The sequence below is a fragment of the Peromyscus leucopus genome, chromosome 5 (assembly GCF_004664715.2).
Source record: "Peromyscus leucopus breed LL Stock chromosome 5, UCI_PerLeu_2.1, whole genome shotgun sequence".
NCBI classification, from domain to species: Eukaryota; Metazoa; Chordata; class Mammalia; order Rodentia; family Cricetidae; genus Peromyscus; species Peromyscus leucopus.
The window spans coordinates 75,777,404-75,787,672 of record NC_051067.1 but is presented as its reverse complement, the minus strand read 5'-3'; the positions used below and the strand labels follow the sequence as shown (position 1 = coordinate 75,787,672).

Genomic DNA, 10,269 nt, shown 5'->3' with positions numbered 1-10,269 from the left:
CCCACAGAGGTAGACGGGCCCAGCGGCGGCCTGCTGAGGTAAACGGACCCGGCAGCAGCGGCCGACAGGGACATTCAGGCCCAGCAGCAGCCCACAGAGGTAGACGGGCCCAGCGGCGGCCTGCTGAGGTAAACGGACCCGGCGGCAGCGGCCGACAGGGACATTCAGGCCCGGCGGCAGCCGGCAGAGACATTCAGGCCCAGCGGCGGCCCACAGGGGTAGACAGGCCCGGCAGCAGAGACAAGCAGACGCAGGTAGGCCTGCAGTGGCCCGTGGAGGTAGACGGGCCCAGCAGCAGCCCGCTGAGGTAAACGGGCCTGGCGGCAGCGGTCGACAGGGACATTCAGGCCCGGCGGCAGCGGCCGACAGAGACATTCAGGCCCGGCGACAGCCGGCAGAGACATTCAGGCCCAGCGGCAGCCCACAGAGGTAGACAGGCCCGGCGGCAGAGACAAGCAGACGCAGGTAGGCCTGCGGCGGGGGCCCGTGGAGGTAGACGGGCCCAGCGGTGGCAGCCGACAGGGATACTCAGACCCGGCGGCAGCCGGCAGAGACATTCAGGCCCAGCGGCAGCCCACAGAGGTAGACGGGCCCAGCGGCGGCCTGCTGAGGTAAACGGACCCGGCAGCAGCGGCCGACAGGGACATTCAGGCCCAGCAGCAGCCCACAGAGGTAGACGGGCCCAGCGGCGGCCTGCTGAGGTAAACGGACCCGGCGGCAGCGGCCGACAGGGACATTCAGGCCCGGCGGCAGCCGGCAGAGACATTCAGGCCCAGCGGCGGCCCACAGGGGTAGACAGGCCCGGCAGCAGAGACAAGCAGACGCAGGTAGGCCTGCAGTGGCCCGTGGAGGTAGACGGGCCCAGCAGCAGCCCGCTGAGGTAAACGGGCCTGGCGGCAGCGGTCGACAGGGACATTCAGGCCGGCGGCAGCGGTCGACAGGGACATTCAGGCCCGCGGCAGCGGCCGACAGAGACATTCAGGCCCGGCGACAGCCGGCAGAGACATTCAGGCCCAGCGGCAGCCCACAGAGGTAGACAGGCCCGGCGGCAGAGACAAGCAGACGCAGGTAGGCCTGCGGCGGGGGCCCGTGGAGGTAGACGGGCCCAGCGGTGGCAGCCGACAGGGATACTCAGACCCGGCGGCAGCCGGCAGAGACATTCAGGCCCAGCGGCAGCCCACAGAGGTAGACGGGCCCAGCGGCGGCCTGCTGAGGTAAACGGACCCGGCGGCAGCGACCGACAGGGACATTCAGGCCCGGCGGCAGCCGGCAGAGACATTCAGGCCCAGCGGCAGCCCACAGAGGTAGACAGGCCCAGCGGCGGCCTGCTGAGGTAAACGGACCCGGCGGCAGCGGCCGACAGGGACATTCAGGCCCGGCGGCAGCCGGCAGAGACATTCAGGCCCAGCGGCGACCCACAGGGGTAGACAGGCCCGGCGGCAGAGACAAGCAGACGCAGGTAGGCCTGTGGCGGCGGCCTGTGGAGGTAGACGGGCCCAGCAGCAGCCCGCTGAGGTAAACGGGCCCGGCGGCAGCGGCCGACAGGGACATTCAGTCCCGGCGGCAGCGGCCGCAAGAGACATTCAGGCCCAGGCGGCAGCCCACAGAGGTAGACAGGCCCGGCGGCAGAGACAAGCAGACGCAGGTAGGCCTGCAGTGGCCCGTGGAGGTAGACGGGCCCAGCAGCAGCCCGCTGAGGTAAACGGGCCTGGCGGCAGCGGTCGACAGGGACATTCAGGCCCGGCGGCAGCCGACAGAGACATTCAGTCCCGGCTGCAGCCTGCGGAGACATTCAGGCCCGGTGGCGGCCCCAGAGGCAGACAGACCCAGTGGCAGCTGACAGGGACATACAGGCCCGGCGGTGGACTGCAGAGGTAAACAGGCCCAGGGACGGAGACAAGCAGACGCAGCTTGGAACAGGGACGCCCCTAACCCCAATATCTGGGGAAGAAGCTATCTCGGTGGGTCAGAACCAGAACGAATCTGAACACTCCGTCTGAGGACAACCCAGTGCCCAGGTGCTGATCCTGTGAAACCCAACAATTTGGAGGTGTTGGTGAGACTACCCTGCTCAGCTGAAACCCATCTGGGAGAGGATTCAGATGCCTACAGTTTAAAGTCTGAGGAAACAAGATCAGCTGAGGAGTTGACAAATGAACAAAACGTGACCTGGGAACACAGAAGAAGGCGCTACCAGACACCAAACCAGATCACCAGAATCATAAGTATATATAATTCACCGATCGAAATCAGCTGCCCCTGAAGAAATAGCCCAATAGCACCAATTTAACCAAGAACCACTACTAAACCAAGACTAAAAATTAGAACAAGAGAGGCACTCTCAGACACAGACACCACCTGCACCTCACAGAGGAAGAGATGAGTAGACGCCAGTGCAAAAATACAGGCAACAACATAAAGACCTATATGGCAACATCAGAACCTAGTGATTCTACACCTGCAAGACCTAAACATACCATGACAGAAGAAACAGAAGAAATCAACCCTAAAAATGACATTAAGAAGATGATAGAGGCCCTTAAAGAAGAAATAAAACATTCCCTCAATGAGGAAATAAAAACTTTCCTTAAAGAGGAATTGAAAAACTACCTTAAAGAGGAAATAAAAACTTTCCTTAAAGAGGAAATAAAAAACTCCCTTAAAGAGGAAATAAAAACTTCCCTTAAAGAGGAAATGAAAAACTCCATTAAAGAGGAAATAAAAAAACTCCCTTAAAGAAATGGAAGAAAAAACGAACAAAAAATGGGAAGAAATCAAAGAAAGCCAAGAAAATGCAATTAAACAGATGAAAGAAACATTCCAAGATCTGAAAAATGAATTTGAGACAATAAAGAAAACACATGCTGAGGGAATGCTGGTAATAGAAACCCTGACAAAACGAACAGGAACTACAGATACAAGCATAACCAACCGATTGCAAGAAATGGAACAGAGACTCTCTGATGCTGAAGACATGATAGAGAAAATAGATTCGTCAGTCAAAGAAAACAATAAAGACAAAAAAGTCCTAACACAAAACGTCCAGGAAATTTGGGACACCATGAAAAGACCAAACCTAAGAATAATAGGGATAGAAGAAGGAGAAGAATACCAACTCAAAGGCACAGAAAATATATTCAACAAAATCATAGAAGAAAACTTTCCTAACCTAAAGAAAGAAATACCTATGAAGATACAAGAAGCTTACAGAACACCGAATAGGCTGGATCCAAAAAAAAAGTCCCCTCGCCACATAATAATCAAAACACTAAACACACAGAATAAAGAAAAAATATTAAGAGCTGCAAAGGAAAAGGACCAAGTAACATATAAAGGCAAACCCATCAGAATAACACCAGACTACTCAATAGAGACTATGAAAGCTAGAAGATCATGGACAAACCTCATGCAGACACTAAGAGACCACGGATGCCAACCCAGACTATTATACCCAGCAAAACTCTCAATCACCATAGGCGGAGTAAACAAAATATTCCAGGATAAAACCAGATTTAATCAATACCTGTCCACAAACCCAGCCCTACAGAAAGCACTAGAAGGGAAAATTCAACCCAAAGAAGCTAAACACATCCATGAAAAATCAAGCAATAGATAATCCTACACCAACATACACCAAAGAAGGACAACACAACACAACCACAAAAAATAACAGGAATTAACAATCACTGGTCATTAATATCCATCAATATCAATGGTCTGAACTCACCTATAAAAAGACACAGGCTAACAGAATGGATAAAAAAAACAGGACCCATCCATATGCTGCATACAAGAAACACACCTTAACTCCAAAGACAGACACTACCTCCGAGTAAAGGGCTGGGAAAAGGCTTTCCAAGCAAATGGACCTAAGAAACAAGCTGGGTAGCTATCCTAATATCTAATAAAATAGACTTCAAACTAAAATCAATCAAAAGAGACCAGGATGGACATTACATATTCATCACGGGAAAAATCCACCAAGATGAAGTCTCGATTCTAAACACTTATGCTCCAAATACAAAAGCACCCACATTCATAAAAGAAACACTACTAAAGTTTAAAACGCACATCAAACCCCACACATTAGTAGTGGGAGATTTTAACACACCACTCTCACCAAAAGACAGATCTACCAGACTGAAACTTAACAAAGAAATAAAGGACCTAACAGATGTTATGACTAAATGGACTTAATAGATATCTACAGAACATTCCATCCTAACACAAAAGAATATACCTTCTTCTCAGCACCCCATGGAACCTTCTCAAAAATTGACCACATGCTTGGACACAAAACAAATCTCAACAGATACAAAAAAATTGGAATAACCTCCTGTATCTTATCAGACCACCATGCCTTAAAGTTAGAACTCAATAACAACAAAAATTATAGAAAACCACAAACTCATGGAAACTGAATAATGCCCACCTGAAACTTCAATGGGTCAAGGAAGAAATAATGACAGAAATTAAAGAGTTCCTAGAATTCAATGAAAATGAAAGTACAACATACCCAAACTTATGGGACACTATGAAAGCAGTCCTAAGAGGAAAATTCATAGCTCTAAATGCACACATAAAGAAGATGGAGCAATCCCATACCAATGAATTAACAGCACAACTGAAAGCTCTAGAACAAAAAGAAACAAACTCACCCAGGAGAAATAGACGCCAGGAAATAATCAAATTGAGGGCTGAAATCAACGAAATAGAAAACAAGAGAACAATACAAAAAATCAATGAAACAAAGAGTTGGTTCTTTGAAAAAATCAACAAGATAGACAAACCCCTAGCCAAATTAACCAAAAGGCAAAGAGAGAGCACCCAAATTAACAAAATCAGAAATGAAAAGGGAGACATAACAACAGACAACGAGGAAATCCAGAGAATCATCAGATCATACTTCAAAAACCTGTACTCCACAAAAATGGAAAACCAGGAAGAAATGGACAATTTTCTGGATAAATACCAAATACCAAAATTAAATCAAGACCAGATAAACCATTTAAATAGACCAATAACCCCTAAAGAAATAGAAACAGTCATCAAAAGTCTCCCAACTAAAAAAAGCCAGGACCAGATGGTTTCAGTGCAGAATTCTACCAGACTTTCAAAGTAGAACTAATACCAATCCTCTTCAAAGTGTTCCACACAATAGAAACAGAAGGAACACTACCAAACTCTTTTTATGAGGCTACAATTACCCTGATACCCAAACCACACAAAGATGCAACAAAGAAAGAGAACTACAGACCAATCTCCCTCATGAACATTGATGCAAAAATACTCAACAAAATATTGGCAAACGAATCCAAGAATACATCAAAACAATCATCCATCACGACCAAGTAGGATTCATCCCAGGGATGCAAGGATGGTTCAACATACGGAAATCAGTCAATGTAATACACCATATAAACAAACTGAAAGAAAAAAACCACATGATCATCTCCCTAGATGCTGAAAAAGCCTTTGACAAATCCAACACCCTTCATGATAAAGGTCTTAGAAAGAATAGGAATACAAGGAACATTTCTAAACATAATAAAAGCAATTTATAGCAAGCCAACAGCAAACATCAAATTAAATGGAGAGAAACTCAAAGCGATACCACTAAATTCAGGAACAAGACAAGGCTGTCCACTCTCCCCATATTTATTCAATATAGTACTAGAAGTTCTAGCTAGAGCAATAAGACAAGAAAAGGAGATCAAAGGGATACAAATTGGCAAGGAAGAAGTCAAACTTTCACTATTTGCAGATGATATGATAGTATACATAAGTGACCCCAAAAACTCTACCAGGGAACTTCTACAGCTGATAAACTCCTTCAGTAAAGTGGCAGGATACAAGATCAACTCAAAAAAATCAGTAGCCCTCCTATACACAAATGATAAAAGGGCTGAGAAAGAAGTCAGAGAAACATCACCCTTTACAATAGCCACAAATAATATAAAATACCTAGGGATAACACTAACTAAACAAGTGAAAGACCTTTTTGATAAGAACTTTAAATCTCTAAAGAAAGAAATTGAAGAAGATATCAGAAAATGGAAGGATCTCCCATGCTCATGGATAGGTAGGATTAACATAGTAAAAATGGCAATCTTACCAAAAGCAAATGCGTACCGGCTATCTGTGTAGATGGTGGCTCGCTTACCCGCTGCCATGGTGAGGGCTTGGGTGAGCGCAATCAATTCGGCTTTTTGAGCCGAGGTCCCTCTGGGAGGCTGCTAGACCAGATGACCTTATTCTTGTCCACCACTGCCGCTCCCGCCTTCCGCTGCCCCTCATTTAGGAAACTGCTGCCATCCGTATACCATATCAGGTCCGGGTTGGCCAGTGGTTGGTCCGTTAAATCTGTCCGGACCCCAGTTTCCTCCGCCAGGATGGCACCACAGTCATGCACTGGCTCTCCCTCCTCTTCTTGTTGGGCAACTGGGAGGAGGGTGGCTGGGTTAAGGACGGATGGGGGCCCGAAAGTGATGCGGTCCCGGTCCAGGAGAGTTGTCTGATAGTATGTGGCCCGAGCATTGCTGAGCCATCGGTCCGGCTCTCCAATGCATGGGGAGCTATAATAGTCAGATGCTGTCCCAGAGTTAATTTATCTGCGTCCCTCACCAGCATGGCGGCTGCTGCCACCGCCAGGAGGCAGGTCGGCCATCCCCTGGCTACAGGATCAAGCCGCTTTGATAGATAGGCAGTCGGTCTTTTCCATGGACCAAGAGCTTGTACTAGGACGCCGACCGCCACCCCACCCTTCTCATGTAAGTACAGGGTGAAGGGTTTACTTACATCCGAGAGAGGAAGCGCCGGGGCTGACAGGAGTGTCCTCTTCAGTTTCTCAAATGCGAGCTGGTGCTCCTTCTGCCAGACAAAAGGGGTCTTTTCTTTTAATAAGGGAGAGAAAGGCTCTGTTATGGCAGCGAACCCTGGAATCCAGAGTCTGCAGAACCCAGCTGCGCCCAGGAATTCGCGTAACTGCCAGCGATCTGTTGGAGTTGGTATGCTGGCCACGGTTTGCTTCCGGCATCCGTGATCCACCTCTTCTCTCCTTCCAAGGAGTAACCGAGGAAGGTGACTTTGTTTTTACAGATCTGCGCCTTTTTGGCAGATGCCCTGTACCCCAGGCTAGCCAGGGTATCTAGAAGTTTTTCAGTCCCAAGTTTGCAGGCGTCCTGAGTTTCAGCTGCCAGGAGTAAATCATCTACATACTGGAGGAGAGTGACATCAGGGGAGGTCTCTCGATACCTCTGAAGGTCTCGGTGTTGGGGAGTTCTTAAATCCTTGCGGAAGTCTAGTCCATGTTAGCTGCCCTGTCCTCCCTTCCTCAGGGTCTGACCATTCAAAAGCAAAGAGCTTTTGGGAATCTGGGTGGAGGGGTAGGCAGAAGGCATCTTTCAAATCCAGAACAGTGTACCAATTGCGCTCTGGAGGCAAGGTACTCAGGAGATTGTAGGGTTGGGCACTGTAGGGTGAATGTCTATCACCCGGGAGTTTACTTCCCTCAGATCCTGGACCAGTCTGTAGTCATTTGTTCCTGGCTTTTTTACCAGTAGGAGTGGAGTGTTCCACTCTGACTGGCATGGTTTCAGAATGCCCAGTTCCAGAAACCTCCTGATGTGGGGTTTTATGCCTTCCCGGGCTTCTCGACTGAGCGGGTATTGTCTTACATGCACGGGCACCGCAGTGGGCTTAAGGGTGACTACCACCGGGGGTTGTTCTTTAGCCAGTCCAAGGCCCCCTGTCTCTGCCCACGCATTAGGAAACCTGTGAATCCATTCCTCGTTGTTCGGGGAGACAGTAGCTACAGAGGCTTTAGCTGCTGCTCCATACAACCGATACTCCTCAGTGGCTGGGAGTTCTAATGTGAGGAGATGGAGGTCCCCCACTTTCGGGTGTGCAAATTTTAATTCTGGGCCCGAGCGGTAAAGGAGATTTGAGTTCCCAATTTTGTCAGGAGATCTCTGCCCAAAAGCGGCGCCGGACAGTCAGGCAGGACTAGGAAGGAATGCTGTACAGTACCTTTTCCCAAGTTGACTGTTCTCTGGGTGGTCCAGGGTCTCTCTCTGCTTCCATTCGCTCCTTGAACCAGTGACTTTCGGGTAGATAGAGGCCCCAGCGGATGCTGGATGGCTGAGTAGACTGCCCCTGTGTCCACCTCAAAGTCCACTGGGGTCCCCTCCACTTCAAATGTTACCCGGAGCTCGGGGAGGGGATCCGAACCCTGACTCCCTCAGTCCTCAAGGGCAAGGACCTGTCGACCTCGCCCTTTTAACTTCTTTGGGCATTCTCTGGCCCAGTGACCTTCCTCTTTACAGTAGGCACATTGGTTTGGTCCCAGAGGAGAACGGCCTCCCCAGCCTCCTCCTCCTCGCCCCCGTGGCCCTGGCCCGTCTCTTACTGCAGCTGCAAGAATCCGTGTCAAATCCCGATTCTGGCGTTTTTGTCGTTGTTTCTCTTTTTCCTCTCTTTCTTTTTCCAGTCGAATCTCTTTTTCTTCCGCAGTCTCTCGTTTATAGTAGACCTTCTCTGCCTCTTTAACCAGATCTCTCAGGCTCAGCCCTTGCAATCCATCTAATCTCTGCAACTTCCGCCGTATATCTGTGGCGGACTGTCCTATAAAGGCCATGCTTACTGCTCCCCTCAATTCCTCTGACTGTGGGTCAAAGGGGTATACCTTCTATATGCCTCCATGAGTCTCTCAAGAAAGACAGAGGGGGTTTCTTCGGGCCCTTGAAGAACCTCACCTACCTTAGCCAAATTAGAGGGCCTTCTGGCCGCTGCACGGAGACCCGCCATTAGAGTCTGGCGATAGAGAGACAGATGCTCCCTACCTTCTGGAGTGCTTGGGTCCCAGGTCGGACGTCTCAAGGGGAAACGCTCATCAATGAGATTGGCCGTCCGTCTGGTCCAGGGACTAACTTCCTAGCTTCTAGGAGGATGCGTTCCCTTTCTTCTGTGGTGAAAAGGACCTCCAGAAGTTGCTGACAATCGTCCCATGTAGGCTGGTGGGAATACATGATGGACTCGAGGAGCCCGGTTAGTCGGGTGGGATCTTCAGAAAAGGGTGGATTATATTTTTCCAATTATATAAATCTGAGGAAGAAAATGGCCAATATTGGAGGGCAGGCATGTCTCCCCCAGCCCCATCCTCAATGGTTCCCCCAATGGGGCGCAGGGGCAGTGTGACTGCCGGTGGGACCTCATCATGAGGGCATGCCCTCCTTTGCCGGGTGCCCTGTTGCTGGCCCTGAGGGGGAGACCAGAGCCGGTCCGGATTCTGCCCCAGCTGGCTGTGGCGGCGGTCTGTAGGGTGGCGGGGGATCTAGATCAAGAGAAATGAGGTCAGCCTGCGACTCTGGCAGGGGTGCAGGTGTCGGGGTTAACGGAGAAGACTTAGGCGGTTCAGGGGTTTTGGTTAGAAGGAGGGGGGCTTGGTCAGTAGGTGGTGCAGATGAGTTGGCCTGGAGAGACCGGACCCACTTAGGTGGGTCTAGCACCAAATCCTCCCAGACCCAGATATAGGCTTGCTGGTCCGGGTGTCCATGGGTACCTGGAACAAAAATCTTCTGTTTAACTGCCCTAATAACATTCAGATCAAAAGTGCCATCAGCGGGCCACCCAACACCAAAGGTGGGCCACTCAGATGAACAGAAAGTCTGCCATTTCCCTTTCTTCACTCGAACCGCTAGGTTTGAGGCTCGGGCTGATACTTCTGACCAGTGGGCGACGGTAAGAGAGAGAGGTGTAGAGGCAGTCTGGCCCATGCCAAACAGATAAAACAAGACACCGAACGACACGAACAAACCCACAACACACAGAGACAGGACAAGCCGGCAAAATGGTATAGAAAATGAAACCAAAAGATAATCTAGTGGCCCGGGCCTCTTAAAAAGTCTCCTAGGCAAAAGGGTATCCGAAGGGGTCCCTTTTACAGGGACCCCACACTCTAGAGCGTCCTCCAGAGCTGCAGCCTGTGGGTTCTGGACACGTCTGTCCCCCACTGTCTGGGTGTCCTCACGGGCAGCCCAGACACCTGCTCACCCTCCCAAGCCGACTCACCACCAGATGTGAAGATAATGATCTCAGTGGGACCTCCAAAAATGTTAGAGTCGGCTCTGACAACAGAAGCTTCACTCCGATATCGAGTCACTCAGAAGCAGTTTATTGTACGTGTGCACACGGGTCAACAGTCAGGCTGAGGACTGAAGACCCCGAAGCTCCAGCTTATAGGCTTTTTATAGGGCAGTTTTATACGGGTGG

General features: G+C 50.0%; 1 pseudogene; it reads right to left on the bottom strand.

Moving 5' to 3' along the window:
- Positions 1-6,920: 6,920 nt before the first annotated feature.
- Positions 6,921-10,269, bottom strand: LOC114687091 (annotated as a pseudogene).